The sequence below is a fragment of the Odocoileus virginianus genome, chromosome 9 (assembly GCF_023699985.2).
Source record: "Odocoileus virginianus isolate 20LAN1187 ecotype Illinois chromosome 9, Ovbor_1.2, whole genome shotgun sequence".
NCBI classification, from domain to species: domain Eukaryota; kingdom Metazoa; phylum Chordata; class Mammalia; order Artiodactyla; family Cervidae; genus Odocoileus; species Odocoileus virginianus.
Window position 1 is genome coordinate 35,682,428 of NC_069682.1, and position 12,030 is coordinate 35,694,457.

The window sequence follows — 12,030 nt, forward strand, 5'->3', positions numbered from 1 at the left end:
CCTTAAACATCTCACAATCTTACCTCCAGTATTGCAGGCAAGGTGGTTAAGGTCAGCCAATCTTTTTTTTTTTTCCATTGGAAGTAATTTGTCATTTCTTTCTATAAGCATGTAGTATTTTCTTGTCCATAGTTGGAATTCAAGAATCTCATCAGGAAATATAAATGGGAGGTTTGAGTTTTTTGAAAAAAATTATGATTCATTTTACTTGGGGTTCTGTCACTCCTATAACCTGAAGATTCAAAACATTTTTCTTCCCAGAGAGATTTTCTTTTATGATTTCCTTCCTTTTTTACTACTTACTTATTTGTTCCCCTTTTCCCTTCTAGTAATCTTTTATTATTCACATTCACATATCCTGGCCTGTCCTCCAAGTCTCTTTTCTTAGTTCCTTATGAATTCCACATCATTTATAAAATACTTCTTCCACTTGACCTTCCAAAACAGTAATTTGGTTCTCTACAGAGAGTATTTCTTCTCAATTTGTCTTCTGAACCTGTAATTTCAGAAATAAGCATTCTAGTTCTAGAAAATGTTTTTGGTTTGTGTTATCTTGAATGCTCTTGGGAGCTCTCCCTTGCTTTTGGCTTAAGTTCATCTTTCTCTTCCATTAGCTCTCTTTTGACAGCATTCATCTCTTCTACTTGTTAAATTTAGTCTTCTCCCTCAGGTTGCTGTATTTCCTTAATTTGGCAGTTCTCAACCTTGGCCACACATGAGAATTACTCCAGGAGGTTTTAAAAATCCCCAAGCCCAGGACACAGTGAAACCAATTAATGAAGAATCTCTAGGGGTATAATTCAAGCATTAGCAACTTTTAAGCCTCCCCAGGGGGTTCCAACTTTTCCCCAGGTGTAAGTATCTCTCTCTTAAATGGTTCTCACTCATCTCTGGGTTGGTATCCTTTAGATTTCGTAGAGATGATAAATCTGGTGTTTCAACTGACTATTTTCCTGTAATGAGGTGGGAGTGAAAAACCTGGAAAAGTGCTCACTCTACTGGAAAATGGCAGAAACCTCTCTGTCCCTGGATCTCTTTGGGGGCAAGTCATAGCACTTCCCCCTCCCCGCACCCCCTCCCCAATCCACGGGGACTGTGTCATTGCATTTCCACGTGAATTTCCCCTCTGGATTCACACGAGTCTGTGGAGTAGGCAGGCTTTCTGAGGGTGAATTGGGACAGGCAAAGACCTTTCCTTTTAATGTGACCTTTGGCTGTACTTGGTGAGTCATGTTATTCCAGATGGGAAGATGAGAAGATGGGAAAGGAGGTGACTATCCATGCGTGTAAGCAGCTACCCTTGCAGGGTCCCTTCTGAGAATCTTCTTGGTAATTAAAACTTTATCACAATTTAGATTTTTAGGATCAGATGATTAGTGTAAATGTCAAATATCTGTAGCCTTGAGTTTCTAAAACATCCATGTACATACACAAAACAATATGGATGAATCTCATACACATTATGCTCAGTGAAAGGAGACAGACTCACAAGACTGCACATGGTATGATTCTATCTATATGACATTCTGGAAAAGACAAACCACTGGGACAGAAAACCAATCAGTGGCTGCCAGGGTAGAGAGTAAGGGGAGGGTGCTGGCTACAGAGGGGCACTGGAGGGAAATTAGAGGTGATGGAGCTATTCTATGTTTTGACTGTGGTGGTAGCATCATCATATGTATATGTAAAAACTCATAAAACTGTGCACTAAAAATGGTACTTAAAAAAAAGATTGAAGTATAGTTGATTTACAGTGTTGTGCCAATCTCTGCTGTATAGCAAAATGATTCAGTTGCGCCCATATAGACACTCTATTTAAACCCTTTTCCATTATGGTTTATCACAGGATATTGAATATAGTTCCTGTGTTCTACAGTAGGAACTTGTTTATCCATGCTAAATGTAATAGTTTGCATCTGTAAATCCAAACTCCTAGTCCACCCCTCTCCCTATCCACTCCCCCTTGGCAACCACAAGTCTGTCCTCTGTGTCTGTGAGTCTGTTTCTTTTTCATATAGTTTCATTTGTGTCATATTTTAGATTCCACATATAATTGATATCATTTGGTATTTGTCTTTCTCTTTCTGACTTACTTCACTTAGTATGATAATCTCTAGAACATGGCATCCTTGCTGAAACTGGCATTCTTTTGTTCTTTTTTTACAGCTGATTATTATTCAAAAATGGTACATATTATTGCATGTAAATTATACCTCCATAAACATTCCTGGAGAAAAACCTCATGTACCTCCTACACTGTATTGAGATTTTGGCAAATTCCCCCAAACCTCACAGACCTTTCAACCTTCATCCATTCTATGTGTCTTGCTAAGGAATTCCCATTTAACTTTTATGACTTGGGTTAGATTCTTCCTCTTCTGGGAAGCCTTCCAGGTCTGCAAGTTTCCCCCTTGTGGTGCTCTCGTATCTAGGGCTTTCTGCTCTCCCAGTGTTCCTTCTGGGGTGTGTTAGGAGCTTGTCTCTGTGTCTGTATTACCTGAGAGACTCTCAGTCAACAAAAGCTTGGATTTCATCGCATTTATCATGTGTCCCTATCACCTCACTCAGTTCTAGGTATTGAGTCACCTACAATTTACTAAAGGCAAGGTAGCTACCACCTAACACATATACCTATTGGTTGTGAGCTTGTGTTTCCAGGAATCTTCCAGGAAGCCCTTTAAAAAAGAATCAGAAAATGTCCCAGAAATTACTAAATCTTTGCACTGGAGCACACGTGTTTTGGCTGGGGAGCTCACAAATCAGCCATGAGTGTTCAGTCTGAGAGGGGCTACCTAGAGGAAGATATTTTAAGAAGACAGAAGTGAGCTCCCTGAAAATCTATGGTCCATAACACCGCATTCATTTTTATAGTTGCAATCAACAAGAAAGCTTGTTCTATTTGCTTTCCTTGCTTGATAATATAATCTCAGAGACGGATGAAAAATGCTTTCAGCACTAGAATCAATACTTCTGATTACGGCTGCTTTTGTGCTCGTCTGTCCCCAGTGGAAACATAGCCAGGAAAGATGGGAAGATCTATGGAAGGCCCACAACCCTGATTTTTATCTCTTCCAAAGTTGTCTGTTCTCATCAAATGCTGCATTTATTTTGAAGAATTTGAAGGCAGGCTAGGGCTCACAGAAGAGGCATGATAACTTGGAGGCATTTGCTATAAAAGCTGTGCTACCTGAAAAACTACGGACCCATTCACCCACCTCTGCTACGGAATCACATCTTTCCCTTCAGATTCCACACCAAAGGCATCTGAAAACTCTTGGTATAGTCGGGAGGTGTTCCATTGTCCTCTTAATCTCTGCTCCTAAGGAATTCTTGTTCAGGATGGAAGAGGGAACACTTAAACTGGGAGAAGGGGCCTCAGCCTCCCCCAAGGGCTGAAGTTCACTAAAGGGCTGCGGTCTCAAGCCAAAGAATTCAGGTGAGCAAGAAATGCCACTTCCTCTAACTTGTCTTTAACTGAGTTAATTTCTCTTTTGCCTTTGGCCGGGCTGCGGGAACTTGTGCTTGGTCATTTCAGAGTTTGTCTTCATTTTAGTTCAGGATTTCGTCTCAGTTCTAGGAAACTACAGAGGGCCAAGGTGTCTGGAGATGATGGATCAAGGGAGGCCATGCACTTCTGCTTTGTAATATGAAATATGTATATTGGTCTTTGACCCTGGTTCCTGCCACATGGCTCCTGAAACCTTTGTAATTACCTGATTCATAGGAGTGTCTTTTGTTTAAATGAGGTGATGGGTGAGCTCCTGGAGCAGGGCTGGTCACTGGGAAGAATGAGCCATGATTAGAAGCTTGGAATTTTCAGTTCATCATTCACCTTCCAGATAAGGTGGAAGGACCAGCAATGGAGTCAGTGATCCATCATATTAAAGGATGAAGCCACCATAAAATCCCCAAAATGGGGTGTGGAGAGCTTCTGGGTTACATCCACATGGGGCGTGATGCACCTCAACTCCACAGGGACAGAGGCTCTCCGGTGCTCAGACCCTCCCAGATCTCACCCTCGTTTCTCTTCATACAGCTCTTCATCCATATCTTTTATCATACACATTAATAAACTGGCAAACATATGTTCTTTGAGCTCCTTGAACAAGTTAATTGAACCCAAGAAGGAAGTCTTTGGACCCTCTGATTTGTAGCCAGATTGGATGGAAGTTGTCGGTCACCTGGGGACCTCCTGCCTGAGATAGGTCTCCGAGGTGGGGTGGGAGCAGTCTCTTGGGACTGAGCGTTTAACTTGTGGGATCTGAAAATATTTCCAGGCAGATGGTACTATAATTGGATCAAACTGTAGGATACCTAGCTGGTGTCACAGAGAATTGCTTGGGGTGGGGCAAAACCTGGCCACATTTGGTGACCAGAGTGAAGTGGCTTGTGTGTAAAATAGATCCACAGGAAAGAGATGTTATAAGGAAGAGCTGGGTTTTCCCCTCCGTAGGTGGAAAGCTGAATTTTCCTTCTTAGAGACACATTCCATTCTCTGGTCTTATTTCTCTATCATGTATTTTATCCCATGTGGCTCTTGTCCACTGACTCCTGCAGGTCACTGACCTCCAGCTCCATCACCATGTCCTCCTTCAACTGCTGGGTGCATCTCTTTCTCTCTGTCTCACCATCACACAGAACTTCCTGCTATTACTGTGTAAGGGGTCTCTGAGCTTCTCTTGACCCACTACTTAGATGCTCAAGAGCTAGTGTGTCTCTTCCTCTTCCTAATCCCATGATATGGCCCCACTCACACAACCTCATCTAAACCAATAACCTCCCAAAGAGCTCACCTCCAAACACCATCACAACTCTTCTCTGTCTTAGGCCCTGGAGGCATTTAATAAGCCATGCAGTTCTCAGGTCCATCAGGGACCGAGACACAAGGTCTTTGGCTCTTTGTGGTTCTAGTTGAGGTCCCCAACTCCTAATTCACCTAAGTGGAGATGGATGGGTTGTGAAGTTCAAGTCCCTGTCTCAGGAAAGCCACAGGACTATAGGCCACTAGATGCCACACAAATATATATATATTCAAATCATATGAAATTTCCAATTTTATTTGTCCAAACTGGTTTCATAGTAGCAATTTCATACTAAGTTGAATTAAATAGAATAAATGCAGTGTGGACTAAACCTACCAAATCACAATACACAACTTTCAGTCTCTCCACCAACTTTGCAAAGATTCCTGTTGAAATGTTTCTGGCCAGTTGGATTCCTTCTTGATGACCTTTAGCTTGTTCCCGCAAACTCATCAGAGGGTGTTGTGTTTGTGTATCTTGAACACATTGTTTCTAAGCTGGTGACATTCTCTGTTTGGAAGGTTGTTCAAAGGTTATCAGAAGCTGTTCCAAGTTTTCAGAGTGTGAAGGGAGCAGAGTTTTTACAGCAACACACATGATTTAAAAAAATCACACAGTGTTGGGAACATATCTCCAACATCTTTAATGAAAATGCTGCCTTCAGAAGCACACGTCTCTTTTAAAAAAACAGTTTCTTTTCACTTTTTGCTTAAATGTCATCTTCACCTTGATTGGACATGTGTGGAACATCTTTTAAATAGAAATATTTGTTAGATAGCAGAATAGTGACAGCCATTTGTCATCTCAGGAAAGGTCAGCAAACCTGAAGCACTTGTCTTTTACAAAAGAAATGTAGAACCCATCCTTAAGTCTGTCACATCTTTTAAGCCCTTTGCTGTGAAATAACATACAAATCTGTATGGGACACAAGCAAATTTCAAAGTGGGTCCCTTAGTCTGCTGAGGCTGCTGTAACAAATTACCACAGACTGGGTGGTTTAAGCACTGGAAATTTATTTCTTACTGTCCTGGCAGTTGGGAAGTCCAAGATCAACGTGTGGGCAGATTCGTGGTGACTCTTGAGGGTCTGTCTGCTGGCTTGTGGATGGCTGCCCTCTGGCTGTTTGCTTCTGCAGTTCCGGTGGTTGATGGTAGTGGAGACAGCGCGTTCTCGTGTCTCTTGCTCTTCTGATAGAGGCACGAAATCCATCAAGGGAGGTTCATGTCCATGACCTCACCTAAACCTGATGGTCTCCTGAGTCCTACCTTCAAATATCATCTACTGGGGGTTAGAACTTCAACATATGAATTTTGGGAACCACAAACATCAGTTCATCAGAGTCTCCTTCTATGATAAAGTATTATAAAAATTCTACTTCAGGGACGTCCCTGGCAGTCCAGTGGTTAGGACTGAGCACTTTTATTGCTGCGGCCCCAGGTTCAATCTCTGGTCGGGGAACAAAGATCCTGCAAGCTGCGAGGTGCAGACCCCCCAAAAAAGACACACAAAAATTCTACTTCGTCTTAAAGGTCTTAATCTTATATGTCTGCCCATATTGCTGACATCCTGTAGTCCTTGGCACACCTTTGGCTGCTACAAACTTACTGTAGGACTTTGCCTATGAATGAAGAATGAGTGTGTCTTCCATGTAGTATTATCTTGACAGCCTCACCCCAGAATTCTCTTTTAATCTCATAAGACCTTGTATTTAATAACAAAAACTCAGTTGTCGAGATTATATCTTTCCTTGCACATCTTTACTGTAGTTGTGCTCCGAAAGTACCTCTTGTGGATTTCATCACTGAAACCAATCTGTCAAACCCCAGACGCTGAAGCTTGTTAGCAACATCTGTGCTTGATCTGTTTATAACCTCCCGCACTGCCAGGCTCGTTCAAATGCTTGTTTCTTCAGTGGTACATTCTCTGAGTGTCTGCTAACAAAGGAATGTATTTTAGTTTGTGACTGTATTGTTCTCAGTGCATTATTTTAGTCATTTTTTTGTTGTTGTTGGGGGACAAGTGTTGTGCTAAAGCTAAGTGATTTTCTGTCCATTCCTAACAAGATTCTCGAAACTTCGTTGAGTACCTGACAGAGGCTTTAAATACCCATGAAAAATAGCAGGCTTTGTCTTCTTATTTCTGATGCTTTAAAAATGTCTTTCTTTTAAAAAAAATTATTAGGGTATGGTTGATTTACAATGTTTTGTTAGTTTTGGGTATACAGCAAAGTGAGTCCGTTATCCACATACACATATCTACTCTTTTTAGATTCTTTTCCCATATAGGCCATTACCGAGTATTGAGCAGAGTTCCTTGTGATAAGGACCTACTGTAAAAATGTCTTTCTAAACAGGGTGGCCTCACTCAGTCATTCTCAATTTAAGTAAGTCCCATAGATAATGCTTTGAGAAACTTTTCTGAATTCCTCCAAGGAAAAAAGCAACACTAGCTAGTACCATTCTAGACACCTAGGGAGAATGCAATCCACTACATTTAGTTGATGCTTTAGGGCATTAGAACTTAATGTCCTGGAACTCAGGTTGAGAAGGACTCAAAAAGTCTTCAGACAAAATATAACTTAGAAAGTGTCAGTCGCTCAGTCGTGTCTTGTTGCAATCCCGTGGATAGTTTGCCAGGCTCCTCTGTCTGTGGAATTCTCCAGGCAAGCATACTGGAGTGTGTTGCCATTCTCTTCTCCAGGAGATTTTCCCAACCCAGGTCTCCCACACTGCAGGCAGACTCTTTACCATCTGAGCTACCAGGGAAGTCTGTTAGGCCTATTATTAGTAATAGTAGATACAATTGATTAGGATTCTGTGCTTCCACTGCAGGGGCACAGGTTTCATCCCTGGCTGGAGAACTAAGATCTCACACACTGCAGGGTGCAGTCAAGGGAAAAAAAAAAAAAGACAGGATAGATGCTCCAAAGCCCACGTTCTTGGCATCAAATCTCACAACTGCCCATGTAGTTTCCTCCTTACCACCTGGTGTCGTCAGGGGTTGTACGGCTGTCTCCTCTACTGGACACCAGTTTTCTTGGAGAGGGACACTTCTCTTATTCAGCTTTGATTCTTCCATTAATTGAAAATGTTGTTTGCTTTGGTAAAGCATCTGTGTATAGAAGAAATTTAGTAAGTATTTTTTAAAATTAGATTGTTTAGATCTATAAATATGAAGCCGAAAATGTAGATGACAAGGTGGATGATCGAACTCAGAGGTAAACATTCTTCCTCTTGTCATTTAGGGTCTGGGTGTTTTGAAACAAGAATTCTTGCCATGCTCACCAAAGCTGTTCTCTCAACACCAGGCTAGACTCCACTCCAACCAGATGGAAGACCAAGTTTAATTTAAATAGTGGATTTAAGATTCTCACAGACTTTCCTGAGTTTGTGCAAGAATACAAAAAAAAAGACTGAAAGGGACTAAGTGTGTCATGGCAGTCCATTCTCCGACAGCACACCAGTTCCCGGTGATTTGTTGGACTATTTGCATTTAAGAAAAGCATCTGCTCACTTGGTCTCTGGAATGTGCTTTCATTCTCAACCCCATCCAGTTTGTCTCTCCCGGCATCTAAAAATATAATCTTATTTTTGCTCTCCTCTCAACTTGAAACAGACATCGGATGCACACATTTCATACATTTACACCCAGAAGGCTGTGAGCAGAGGCGTGCAGTGTGAGAGCGTGTTTAATCTTGAGAAGGAAATAGAATGTGTACACACCCGGCCCACTGCAATGTTGTACCTCGGCTCTGGCTTGCAGAGCCCCAACGCTTGGTAGCAGCTGCTGAGACTTAGCTATGAATCTCTGTCATCGTCTGAGCCCTGTCGATGGGAATAACTGCTAAGGTTTTCCTGCTCCTTAGACTCTGGGCCTAGCCAAGCCACCAGGTCATCACTCGCGGGGCTCATTTGCCAACCCCACTGGAGTAACTATTTAATGACCAATTTGCAGGGAGGAGAAATGGAAAGCCTTGTTCTCTGCTGGTGCCTTCCCTCCTTTGCTGGCCTTTTGGGGCCTTTGGAACAAAGCTTTGGTGACCGCCAGCTCCTACTGGTCCCCAGAGTGACTTGACTGGCAAACCCATCCCTTCTCAGGCTGTGAGCCATGTCCCTGGGCACTGGGGCCTCTGCCTACACCATGGGAAATCCTGAAGGCCTAAGTCCTGGGCCCAGGGGTGGTGTCACTAGCAGGAATCGAATGTTCCTAGGAGGGTCAGGCAATTCAGTAATCATCAGGTAATTCAATATTTACCGTCCATCCCCACGGACCCAGAAACCAGGCTCCTGTAGCAAGAACCTGTGCATTTGCTTTTTTCTCATAGTTTTCAAGAAAAGGCAACATTTGTGCTATCTTCCCTCACATACTCCAGCGACCTGAAGATGGCAGGTGGGCCATTCTTACATTTTACAAGGTGGCGTGGCTAGTTCCTCTTCCCCTCCCCTATTCCTCCCCTCTTCACCTCCTCCTCCTCCCTCCTCTCCCTTCCCCTACTTTTTTCTCTCTCCTCCATTTTCAGTGAGTTTTGGTTAAAAACAAAAATGCCTGTGGCCTCTCAGGCACTGCTGGCTGAACTCACATCTTTATTTGGTGTAGTTTATTTATATATGGCTCAGACAGCAAAGAATCTGCCTGCAGTGCAGAGGACCGGGTTCGATCCCTGGGTCAGGAAGATCCTCTGGAGAAAGGAATGGCAACCTGCTCCAGTATTCTTGCCTGGAGAATTCCATGGACAAAGGAGCCTGGTGGGCTTCAATAATATTAAAAAATATATGAAAAAATAAAAATATAAAGAACAAAGAGCTTGCTTATGTGTTTTTCCCCCCATACCTTGGCTGTGGGCAGAGAGAGGAGTTATTGCCAGGCACCCACTGCCCACTGAGTTTAGCAGGCTTCTCTAACCTGTAGGTCTCACCTCATTTTCTCATCCTCAGGCCCAAAGTCACCATCCCCCTGTCTCGCTAATCCCACATTGCAGGCATTAAGGCAGCCTCCCTTGAACTTTCCTGTCTGCCAGGATCCCTAACACTGCATCTCCGTGGCTGTAACTGCTGGCTTGCAGTCTGAGCCTTGGTAGGGTTGTCCTTGTAGCCTCTAGTGTATGTTATGGGCCTTGAAGAAAAACCACAGCTCTTTAGGTCTCTACATGCCCCTGTGGCATCTGAAATCACTGTATTACCCAACTCTTATGGACAGCAGTGTTGAATGATCCAACTCAGGTGTTAGAGTGGATGCAGCATACTCATGCATGTTTGTAATCCACTAGAGATCTCTTCAAGAAAATTAGAGATACCAAGGAAACATTTCATGCAAAGATGGGCTCAATAAAGGACAGAAATGATACAGACCTAACAGAAGTAGAAGATATTAAGAAGAAGTGGCAAGAATACACAGAAGAGCTGTACAAAAAAGATCTTCACGACCCAGATAATCACGATGGTGTGATCACTCACCTTAGAGCCAGACATCCTGGAATGTGAAGTCAAGTGGGCCTTAGAAAGCATCACTATGAACAAAACTAGTGGATGTGATGGAATTCCAGTTGAGCTATTTCAAATCCTGAAAGATAATGCTGTGAAAGTGCTGCACTCAATATGCCAGCAAATCTGGAAAACTCAGCAGTGGCCACAGGACTGGAAAAGGTCAATTTTCATTCCAATCCCAAAGAAAGGTAATGCCAAAGAATGTTCAAACTATTCCACAATTGCACTCATCTCACACACTAGCAAAGTAATGCTCAAAATTCTCCAAGCCAGGCTTTAACATTACATGAATTGTGGACTTCCAGATGTTCAAGCTGGATTTAGAAAACGGAGGAACCAGAGATCAAATTGCCAACATCCGTTGGATCATTGATAAGACAAGAGAGTTCCAGAAATACATCTACTTTTGCTTTATTGACTACGCCAAAGCCTTTGACTGTGTGGATCACCTCAAACTGTGGAAAATTCTTCAAGAGATGGGAATACCAGACCACCTGAGCTGCCTCCTGAGAAATCTGTATGCAGGTCAGGAAGCAACAGTTAGAACTGGATATGGAACAACAGACTGGTTCCAAACTGGGAAAGGAGTCCATCAAGGCTGTATATTGTCACCCTGCTTATTTAACTTATATGCAGAGTACATCATGCAAAATGCTGGGCTGGAGGAAGCACAAGCTGGAATCAAGATTACCAGGAGACACATCAATAACCTCAGATATGCAGATGACACCACCCTTATGGCAGAAAGTAAAGAAGAACTAAAGAGCCTCTTGATGAAAGTGAAAGAGGAGAGTGAAACGTTGGCTTAAAACTCAACATTCAGAAACTTAAGATCATGGCACCCAGTCCCATCACTTCATGGCAAATAGATGGGGAAACAATGGAAACAGTGACATAATTTATTTTATTGGGCTCCAAAATCACTGCAGATGGTGACTGTAGCCATGAAATTATTATTTTTATTTTAAAAAAATTTTTTTCCCAATTATTTTTTATTAGTTGAAGGCTAATTACTTTACAATATTGTAGTGGTTTTTGCCATTTATTGACATGAATCAGTCATGGATTTACATGTGTTCCCCATCCTGAACCCCCCTCCCACCTCCCTCCCCATCCCATCCCTCTGGGTCATCCCAGTGCACCAGCCCTGAGCACTTGTCTCATGCATCCAACCTGGACTGGCGATCTGTTTCACACTTGATAATATACATGTTTCGATGCTATTCTCTCAGATCATCCCACCCTCGCCTTCTCCCATAGAGTCCAAAATTCTGTTCTATACATCTGTGTCTCTTTTTCTGTCTTGCATATGGGGTTATCGTTACCATCTTTCTAAACTCCATATATATGTGTTAGTATACTGTATTGGTGTTTTTCTTTCTGCTTACTTCACTCTATATAATGGGCTTCAGTTTCATCCACCTCATTAGAACTGATTCAAATGAATTCTTTTTAATCACTGAGTAATATTCCACTGTGAATATGTACCACAGCTTTCTTATCCATTCGTCTGCTGATGGGCATCTAGGTTGCTTCCATGTCCTGGCTATTATAAACAGTGTGCAGCCATGAAATTAAAAGACGCTTGCTCCTTGGAAGAAAAACTATGACCAACCTAGACAGCATATTAAAAAGCAGAGACATTACTTTACCAACAAAGGCCCATCTAGTCAAAGCTGTGGTTTTTCCAGGAGTCATGTATGGATGTGAGAGTTGGACTGTAAAGAAAGCTGAGCACCAAAGAA